Raw genomic sequence first — 10959 nt, 5'->3', positions numbered from 1 at the left:
GCAGTGAATTGAAGTGTTGGAACAGAGTGCTTCTCTTTCATATAAACGCATTAGGGTTTCTTGTGAATGCTTGCAAGCTGTTTAAGGCACTTTCAACAAAAGTGATTTTCTCTGAAAGGACAGCATTTAGAAAGTGAAGCAACACTCCATTCACTTCGCACAGTGAATTGAAGTGTTGGAACAGACTGCTTCTCTTTCAGAGAAATGCATGTGAGTTTCTGTTGAATGCTTGTAAGTAGCTTAAGGCACTTTCTAAGGAAAGTGATTTTCTCTGAAAGGACAGCATTTAGAAAGTGAAGCAACACTCCATTCACTTCGCACATTGAATTGAAGTGTTGGAACAGACTGCTTCTCTTTCAGAGAAATGCATGTGAGTTTCTGGTGAATGCTTGTAAGTAGCTTAAGGCACTTTCAAAGGAAAGTGATTTTCTCTGAAAGGACAGCATTTAGAAAGTGAGGCAACACTCCATTCACTTCACACAGTGAATTGAAGTGTTGGAACAGAGTGCTTCTCTTTCAGAGAAACGCATGTGTGTTTCCTGTGAATGCCAGAAAGTAGCTTAAGGCACTTTCAAAGGAAAGTGATTTTCTCTGAAAGGACAGCATTTAGAAAGTGAAGCAACACTCCATTCACTTCGCACAGTGAATTGAAGTGCTGGAACAGTCTGCTTCTCTTTCAGAGAAACGCATGTGAGTTTCTTCCTAATGCTTGCAAGTAGCTTAAGGCACTTTCAAAGGAAAGTGATTTTCTCTGATTGGACAGCATTTAGAAAGTGAAGCAACACTCCATTCACTTCGCACAGTGAATTGAAGTGTTGGAACAGACTGCTTCTCTTTCAGAGAAATGCATGTGAGTTTCTCGTGAATGCTTTTAAGTAGCTTAAGGCACTTGCAAAGGAAAGTGATTTTCTCTGAAAGGACAGCATTTAGAAAGTGAAGCAACACTCCATTCCCTTCGTGCAGTGAATTGAAGTGTTGGAACAGAGTGCTTCTCTTTCATAGAAACGCATTAGGGTTTCTTGTGAATGCTTGCAAGTTGCTTAAGGCACTTTCAAAGGAAAGTGATTTTCTCTGAAAGGACAGCATTTAGAAAGTGAAGCAACACTCCATTCACTTCGCACAGAGAATTGAAGTGTTGGAACAGATTGCTTCTCTTTCAGAGAAATGCATGTGAATTTCTGTTGAATGCTTGTAAGTAGCTTAAGGCACATTCAAAGGAAAGGGATTTTCTCTGAAAGGACAGCATTTAGAAAGTGAAGCAACACTCCATTCACTTCGCACAGTGAATTGAAGTGTTGGAACAGTTTGCTTCTCTTTCAGAGAAACGCATGTGAGTTTTTTGTGAATGCTTGAAAGTAGTTTAAGGCACTTTCAATGGAAAGTGATTTTCTCTGAAAGGACAGCATTTAGAAAGTGAGGCAACACTCCATTCACTTCGCACAGTGAATTGAACTGTTGGAACAGACTGCTTCTCTTTCAGAGAAACGCATGTGAGTTTCTTCCTAATGCTTGCAAGTAGCTTAAGGCACTTTCAAAGGAAAGTGATTTTCTCTGAAAGGACAGCATTTAGAAAGTGAAGCAACACTCCATTCACTTCGCACAGTGAATTGAAGTGTTGGAACGGACTGCTTCTCTTTCAGAGAAAGGCATGTGAGTTTCTTCCTAATGCTTGCAAGTAGCTTAAGGCACTTTCAAAAGAAAGTGATTTTCTCTGAAAGAACAGCATTTAGAAAGTGAAGGAACACTCCATTCACTTCGCACAGTGAATTGAAGTGTTGGAACAGACTGCTTCTCTTTCAGAGAAACGCACGTGAGTTTCTGTAAAATGCTTGTAAGTAGCTTAAGGCACTTTCAAAGGAAAGTGATTTTCTCTGAAAGGACAGCATTTAGAAAGTGAGGCAACACTCTATTCACTTCACACAGTGAATTGAAGTGTTGGAACAGACTGCTTCTCTTTCAGAGAAACGCATGTGAGTTTCTTCCTATTGCTTGCAAGTAGCTTAAGGCACTATCAAAGGAAAGTGATTTTCTCTGAAAGGACAGCATTTAGAAAGTGAAGCAACACTCCACTCACTTCGAACAGTGAATTGAAGAGTTGGAACAGACTGCTTCTCTTTCAGAGAAACGCATGTGAGTTTCTGGTGAATGCTTGTATGTAGCTTAAGGCACTTTCAAAGGAAAGTGATTTTCTCTGAAAGGACAGCATTTAGAAAGTGAAGCAACACTCCATTCACTTCGCACAGTGAATTGAAGTGTTGGAACAGACTGCTTCTCTTTCAGAGAAACGCATGTGAGTTTCTGGTGAATGCTTGTAAGTAGCTTAAGGCACTTTCAAAGGAAAGTGATTTTCTCTGAAAGGACAGCATTTAGAAAGTGAAGCAACACTCCATTCACTTCGCACAGTGAATTGAAGTGTTGGAACAGACTGCTTCTCTTTCAGAGAAACGCATGTGAGTTTCTTCCTAATGCTTGCAAGTAGCTTAAGGCACTTTCAAAGGAAAGTGATTTTCTCTGAAAGGACAGCATTTAGAAAGTGAAGCAACACTCCATTTTCGCACAGTGAATTGAAGTGTTGGAACAGACTGCGTCTCTTTCAGAGAAACGCATGTGAGTTTCTGGTGAATGCTTGTAAGTAGCTTAAGGCACTTTCAAAGGAAAGTGGTTTTCTCTGAAAGGACAGCATTTAGAAAGTGAAGCAACACTCCATTCACTTCGCACAGTGAATTGAAGTGTTGGAACAGACTGCTTCTCTTTCAGAGAAATGCATGTGAGTTTCTGGTGAATGCTTTTAAGTAGCTTAAGGCACTTGCAAAGGAAAGTGATTTTCTCTGAAAGGACAGCATTTAGAAAGTGAAGCAACACTCCATTCCCTTCGTGCAGTGAATTGAAGTGTTGGAACAGAGTGCTTCTCTTTCATATAAACGCATTAGTGTTTCTTGTGAATGCTTGCAAGTTGCTTAAGGCACTTTCAAAGGAAAGTGATTTTCTCTGAAAGGACAGCATTTAGAAAGTGAAGCAACACTCCACTCACTTTGAACAGTGAATTGAAGAGTTGGAACAGACTGCTTCTCTTTCAGAGAAACGCATGTGAGTTTCTGGTGAATGCTTGTATGTAGCTTAAGGCACTTTCAAAGGAAAGTGATTTTCTCTGAAAGGACAGCATTTAGAAAGTGAAGCAACACTCCATTCACTTCGCACAGTGAATTGAAGTGTTGGAACAGACTGCTTCTCTTTCAGAGAAATGCATGTGAGTTTCTGGTGAATGCTTGTAAGTAGCTTAAGGCACTTTCAAAGGAAAGTGATTTTCTCTGAAAGGACAGCATTTAGAAAGTGAAGCAACACTCCATTCACTTCGCACAGTGAATTGAAGTGTTGGAACAGACTGCTTCTCTTTCAGAGAAACGCATGTGAGTTTCTTCCTAATGCTTGCAAGTAGCTTAAGGCACTTTCAAAGGAAAGTGATTTTCTCTGAAAGGACAGCATTTAGAAAGTGAAGCAACACTCCATTCACTTCGCACAGTGAATTGAAGTGTTGGAACAGACTGCTTCTCTTTCATAGAAACGCATTAGTGTTTCTTGTGAATGCTTGCAAGTAGCTTAAGGCACTTTCAAAGGAAAGTGATTTTCTCTGAAAGGACAGCATTTAGAAAGTGAAGCAACACTCCATTCACTTCGCACATTGAATTGAAGTGTTGGAACAGACTGCTTCTCTTTCAGAGAAACGCATGTGAGTTTCTGTTGAATGCTTGTAAGTAGCTTAAGGCACTTTCAAAGGAAAGTGATTTTCTCTGAAAGGACAGCATTTAGAAAGTGAAGCAACACTCCATTCCCTTCGTGCAGTGAATTGAAGTGTTGGAACAGAGTGCTTTTCTTTCATATAAACGCATTAGTGTTTCTTGTGAATGCTTGCAAGTTGCTTAAGGCACTTTCAAAGGAAAGTGATTTTCTCTGAAAGGACAGCATTTAGAAAGTGAAGCAACACTCCATTCACTTCGCACAGTGAATTGAAGTGTTGGAACAGACTGATTCTCTTTCAGAGAAATGCATGTGAGTTTCTGTTGAATGCTTGTAAGTAGCTTAAGGCACTTTCAAAGGAAAGTGATTTTCTCTGAAAGGACAGCATTTAGAAAGTGAAGCAACACTCCATTCACTTCGCACATTGAATTGAAGTGTTGGAACAGACTGCTTCTCTTTCAGAGAAACGCATGTGAGTTTCTGGTGAATGCTTGTAAGTAGCTTAAGGCACTTTCAAAGGAAAGTGATTTTCTCTGAAAGGACAGCATTTAGAAAGTGAGGCAACACTCCATTCACTTCACACAGTGAATTGAAGTGTTGGAACAGAGTGCTTCTCTTTCAGAGAAACGCATGTGTGTTTCCTGTGAATGCCAGAAAGTAGCTTAAGGCACTTTCAAAGGAAAGTGATTTTCTCTGAAAGGACAGCATTTAGAAAGTGAAGCAACACTCCATTCACTTCGCACAGTGAATTGAAGTGCTGGAACAGTCTGCTTCTCTTTCAGAGAAACGCATGTGAGTTTCTTCCTAATGCTTGCAAGTAGCTTAAGGCACTTTCAAAGGAAAGTGATTTTCTCTGATTGGACAGCATTTAGAAAGTGAAGCAACACTCCATTCACTTCGCACAGTGAATTGAAGTGTTGGAACAGACTGCTTCTCTTTCAGAGAAATGCATGTGAGTTTCTGGTGAATGCTTTTAAGTAGCTTAAGGCACTTGCAAAGGAAAGTGATTTTCTCTGAAAGGACAGCATTTAGAAAGTGAAGCAACACTCCATTCCCTTCGTGCAGTGAATTGAAGTGTTGGAACAGAGTGCTTCTCTTTCATAGAAACGCATTAGGGTTTCTTGTGAATGCTTGCAAGTTGCTTAAGGCACTTTCAAAGGAAAGTGATTTTCTCTGAAAGGACAGCATTTAGAAAGTGAAGCAACACTCGATTCACTTTGCACAGAGAATTGAAGTGTTGGAACAGATTGCTTCTCTTTCAGAGAAATGCATGTGAATTTCTGTTGAATGCTTGTAAGTAGCTTAAGGCACATTCAAAGGAAAGGGATTTTCTCTGAAAGGACAGCATTTAGAAAGTGAAGCAACACTCCATTCACTTCGCACAGTGAATTGAAGTGTTGGAACAGTCTGCTTCTCTTTCAGAGAAACGCATGTGAGTTTTTTGTGAATGCTTGAAAGTAGTTTAAGGCACTTTCAATGGAAAGTGATTTTCTCTGAAAGGACAGCATTTAGAAAGTGAGGCAACACTCCATTCACTTCGCACAGTGAATTGAAGTGTTGGAACAGACTGCTTCTCTTTCAGAGAAACGCATGTGAGTTTCTTCCTAATGCTTGCAAGTAGCTTAAGGCACTTTCAAAGGAAAGTGATTTTCTCTGAAAGGACAGCATTTAGAAAGTGAAGCAACACTCCATTTACTTCGCACAGTGAATTGAAGTGTTGGAACGGACTGCTTCTCTTTCAGAAAAACGCATGTGAGTTTCTTCCTAATGCTTGCAAGTAGCTTAAGGCACTTTCAAAGGAAAGTGATTTTCTCTGAAAGGACAGCATTTAGAAAGTGAGGTAACATTCCATCACTTCGCACAGTGAATTGAAGTGTTGGAACAGACTGCTTCTCTTTCAGAGAAACGCATGTGAGTTTCTTCCTAATGCTTGCAAGTAGCTTAAGGCACTATCAAAGGAAAGTGATTTTCTCTGAAAGGACAGCATTTAGAAAGTGAAGCAACACTCCACTCACTTCGCACAGTGAATTGAAGAGTTGGAACAGACTGCTTCTCTTTCAGAGAAACGCATGTGAGTTTCTGGTGAATGCTTGTATGTAGCTTAAGGCACTTTCAAAGGAAAGTGATTTTCTCTGAAAGGACAGCATTTAGAAAGTGAAGCAACACTCCATTCACTTTGCACAGTGAATTGAAGTGTTGGAACAGACTACTTCTCTTTCAGAGAAATGCATGTGAGTTTCTGGTGAATGCTTGTAAGTAGCTTAAGGCACTTTCAAAGGAAAGTGATTTTCTCTGAAAGGACAGCATTTAGAAAGTGAAGCAACACTCCATTCACTTCGCACAGTGAATTGAAGTGTTGGAACAAACTGCTTCTCTTTCAGAGAAACGCATGTGAGTTTCTTCCTAATGCTTGCAAGTATCTTAAGGCACTTTCAAAGGAAAGTGATTTTCTCTGAAAGGACAGCATTTAGAAAGTGAAGCAACACTCCATTCACTTCGCACAGTGAATTGAAGTGTTGGAACAGACTGCTTCTCTTTCAGAGAAACGCATGTGAGTTTCTGGTGAATGCTTGTAAGTAGCTTAAGGCACTTTCAAAGGAAAGTGGTTTTCTCTGAAAGGACAGCATTTAGAAAGTGAAGCAACTCTCCATTCCCTTCGTGCAGTGAATTGAAGTGTTGGAACAGAGTGCTTCTCTTTCATATAAACGCATTAGTGTCTCTTGTGAATGCTTGCAAGTTGCTTAAGGCACTTTCAAAGGAAAGTGATTTTCTCTGAAAGGACAGCATTTAGAAAGTGAAGCAACACTTCATTCACTTCGCACAGTGAATTGAAGTGTTGAAACTGACAACTTTTCTTTCAGAGAAATGCATGTGAGATTCTGTTGAATGCTTGTAAGTAGCTTAAGGCACTTTCAAAGGAAAGTGATTTTCTCTGAAAGGACAGGATTTAGAAAGTGAAGCAACACTCCATTCACTTCGCAGAGTGAATTGAAGTGTTGGAACAGACCTCTTCTATTTCAGAGAAACGCATGTGTGTTTCCTGTGAATGCTTGAAAGTAGCTTAAGGCACTTTCAAAGGAAAGTGATTTTCTCTGAAAGGACAGCATTTAGAAAGTGAGGTAACATTCCATTCACTTCGCACAGTGAATTGAAGTGTTGGAACAGACTGCTTCTCTTTCAGAGAAATGCATGTGAGTTTCTGTTGAATGCTTGTAAGTAGCTCAAGGCTCTTTCAAAGGAAAGTGATTTTCTCTGAAAGGACAGCATTTAGAAAGTAAAGCAACACTACATTCCCTTCGTGCAATGAATTGAAGTGTTGGAACAGACTGCTTCTCTTTCATAGAAACACATTAGTGTTTCTTGTGAATGCTTGCAAGTAGCTTAAGGCACTTTCAAAGGAAAGTGATTTTCTCTGAAAGGACAGCATTTAGAAAGTGAAGCAACACTCCATTCACTTCGCACATTGAATTGAAGTGTTGGAACAGACTGCTTCTCTTTCAGAGAAACGCATGTGAGTTTCTGGTGAATGCTTGTAAGTAGCTTAAGGCACTTTCAAAGGAAAGTGATTTTCTCTGAAAGGACAGCATTTAGAAAGTGAGGCAACACTCCATTCACTTCACACAGTGAATTGAAGTGTTGGAACAGACTGCTTCTCTTTCAGAGAAACGCATGTGTGTTTCCTGTGAATGCCAGAAAGTAGCTTAAGGCACTTTCAAAGGAAAGTGATTTTCTCTGAAAGTACAGCATTTAGAAAGTGAAGCAACACTCCATTCACTTCGCACAGTGAATTGAAGTGCTGGAACAGTCTGCTTCTCTTTCAGAGAAACGCATGTGAGTTTCTTCCTAATGCTTGCAAGTAGCTTAAGGCACTTTCAAAGAAAGTGATTTTCTCTGATTGGACAGCATTTAGAAAGTGAAGCAACACTCCATTCACTTCGCACAGTGAATTGAAGTGTTGGAACAGACTGCTTCTCTTTCAGAGAAATGCATGTGAGTTTCTGGTGAATGCTTTTAAGTAGCTTAAGGCACTTGCAAAGGAAAGTGATTTTCTCTGAAAGGACAGCATTTAGAAAGTGAAGCAACACTCCATTCCCTTCGTGCAGTGAATTGAAGTGTTGGAACAGAGTGCTTCTCTTTCATAGAAACGCATTAGGGTTTCTTGTGAATGCTTGCAAGTTGCTTAAGGCACTTTCAAAGGAAAGTGATTTTCTCTGAAAGGACAGCATTTAGAAAGTGAAGCAACACTCCATTCACTTCGCACAGAGAATTGAAGTGTTGGAACAGATTGCTTCTCTTTCAGAGAAATGCATGTGAATTTCTGTTGAATGCTTGTAAGTAGCTTAAGGCACATTCAAAGGAAAGGGATTTTCTCTGAAAGGACAGCATTTAGAAAGTGAAGCAACACTCCATTCACTTCGCACAGTGAATTGAAGTGTTGGAACAGACTGCTTCTCTTTCAGAGAAACGCACGTGAGTTTCTGTAAAATGCTTGTAAGTAGCTTAAGGCACTTTCAAAGGAAAGTGATTTTCTCTGAAAGGACAGCATTTAGAAAGTGAGGCAACACTCTATTCACTTCACACAGTGAATTGAAGTGTTGGAACAGACTGCTTCTCTTTCAGAGAAACGCATGTGAGTTTCTTCCTATTGCTTGCAAGTAGCGTAAGGCACTATCAAAGGAAAGTGATTTTCTCTGAAAGGACAGCATTTAGAAAGTGAAGCAACACTCCACTCACTTCGAACAGTGAATTGAAGAGTTGGAACAGACTGCTTCTCTTTCAGAGAAACGCATGTGAGTTTCTGGTGAATGCTTGTATGTAGCTTAAGGCACTTTCCAAGGAAAGTGATTTTCTCTGAAAGGACAGCATTTAGAAAGTGAAGCAACATTCCATTCACTTCGCACAGTGAATTGAAGTGTTGGAACAGACTGCTTCTCTTTCAGAGAAATGCATGAGAGTTTCTGGTGAATGCTTGTAAGTAGCTTAAGGCACTTTCAAAGGAAAGTGATTTTCTCTGAAAGGACAGCATTTAGAAAGTGAAGCAACACTCCATTCACTTCGCACAGTGAATTGAAGTGTTGGAACAGACTGCTTCTCTTTCAGAGAAACGCATGTGAGTTTCTTCCTAATGCTTGCATGTAGCTTAAGGCCCTTTCAAAGGAAAGTGATTTTCTCTGAAAGGACAGCATTTAGAAAGTGAAGCAACACTCCATTCACTTCGCACAGTGAATTGAAGTGTTGGAACAGACTGCTTCTCTTTCAGAGAAACGCATGTGAGTTTCTGGTGAATGCTTGTAAGTAGCTTAAGGCACTTTCAAAGGAAAGTGGTTTTCTCTGAAAGGACAGCATTTAGAAAGTGAAGCAACACTCCATTCACTTCGCACAGTGAATTGAAGTGTTGAAACTGACTGCTTTTCTTTCAGAGAAATGCATGTGAGATTCTGTTGAATGCTTGTAAGTAGCTTAAGGCACTTTCAAAGGAAAGTGATTTTCTCTGAAAGGACAGGATTTAGAAAGTGAAGCAACACTCCATTCAATTCGCACAGTGAATTGAAGTGTTGGAAGAGAAGGCTTCTCTTTAAGACAAATGCATGTGAATTTCTTGTGAATGCTTGAAAGTTGCTTAAGGCACTTTCAAACAAAAGTGATTTTCTCTGAAAGGACAGGATTTAGAAAGTGAAGCAACACTGCATTCACTTCGCACAGTGAATTGAAGTGTTGGAACAGACCTCTTCTATTTCAGAGAAACGCATGTGTGTTTCCTGTGAATGCTTGAAAGTAGCTTAAGGCACTTTCAAAGGAAAGTGATTTTCTCTGAAAGGACAGCATTTAGAAAGTGAAGCAACACTCCACTCACTTTGAACAGTGAATTGAAGAGTTGGAACAGACTGCTTCTCTTTCAGAGAAACGCATGTGAGTTTCTGGTGAATGCTTGTATGTAGCTTAAGGCACTTTCAAAGGAAAGTGATTTTCTCTGAAAGGACAGCATTTAGAAAGTGAAGCAACACTCCATTCACTTCGCACAGTGAATTGAAGTGTTGGAACAGACTGCTTCTCTTTCAGAGAAATGCATGTGAGTTTCTGGTGAATGCTTGTAAGTAGCTTAAGGCACTTTCAAAGGAAAGTGATTTTCTCTGAAAGGACAGCATTTAGAAAGTGAAGCAACACTCCATTCACTTCGCACAGTGAATTGAAGTGTTGGAACAGACTGCTTCTCTTTTAGAGAAACGCATATGAGTTACTTCCTAATGCTTGCAAGTAGCTTAAGGCACTTTCAAAGGAAAGTGATTTTCTCTGAAAGGACAGCATTTAGAAAGTGAAGCAACACTCCATTCCCTTCGTGCAGTGAATTGAAGTGTTGGAACAGAGTGCTTCTCTTTCATATAAACGCATTAGTGTTTCTTGTGAATGCTTGCAAGTTGCTTAAGGCACTTTCAAAGGAAAGTGATTTTCTCTGAAAGGACAGCATTTAGAAAGTGAAGCAACACTCCATTCACTTCGCACAGTGAATTGAAGTGTTGGAACAGACTGCTTCTCTTTCAGAGAAACGCATGTGAGTTTCTGTTGAATGCTTGTAAGTAGCTTAAGGCACTTTCAAAGGAAAGTGATTTTCTCTGAAAGGACAGCATTTAGAAAGTGAAGCAACACTCCATTCCCTTCGTGCAGTGAATTGAAGTGTTGGAACAGAGTGCTTCTCTTTCATATAAACGCATTAGTGTTTCTTGTGAATGCTTGCAAGTTGCTTAAGGCACTTTCAAAGGAAAGTGATTTTCTCTGAAAGGACAGCATTTAGAAAGTGAAGCAACACTCCATTCACTTCGCACAGTGAATTGAAGTGTTGGAACAGACTGCTTCTCTTTCAGAGAAATGAATGTGAGTTTCTGTTGAATGCTTGTAAGTAGCTTAAGGCACTTTCAAAGGAAAGTGATTTTCTCTGAAAGGACAGCATTTAGAAAGTGAAGCAACACTCCATTCACTTCGCACATTGAATTGAAGTGTTGGAACAGACTGCTTCTCTTTCAGAGAAACGCATGTGAGTTTCTGGTGAATGCTTGTAAGTAGCTTAAGGCACTTTCAAAGGAAAGTGATTTTCTCTGAAAGGACAGCATTTAGAAAGTGAGGCAACACTCCATTCACTTCACACAGTGAATTGAAGTGTTGGAACAGAGTGCTTCTCTTTCAGAGAAACGCATGTGTGTTTCCTGTGAATGCCAGAAAGTAGCTTAA

The sequence above is a fragment of the Myodes glareolus genome, unplaced genomic scaffold (genome assembly GCF_982192425.1).
Source record: "Myodes glareolus unplaced genomic scaffold, mMyoGla1.1 HAP1_SCAFFOLD_34, whole genome shotgun sequence".
NCBI lineage: Eukaryota > Metazoa > Chordata > Mammalia > Rodentia > Cricetidae > Myodes > Myodes glareolus.
The sequence above is the reverse complement of the archived record's forward strand: the minus strand, read 5'-3'. Positions refer to the sequence as shown.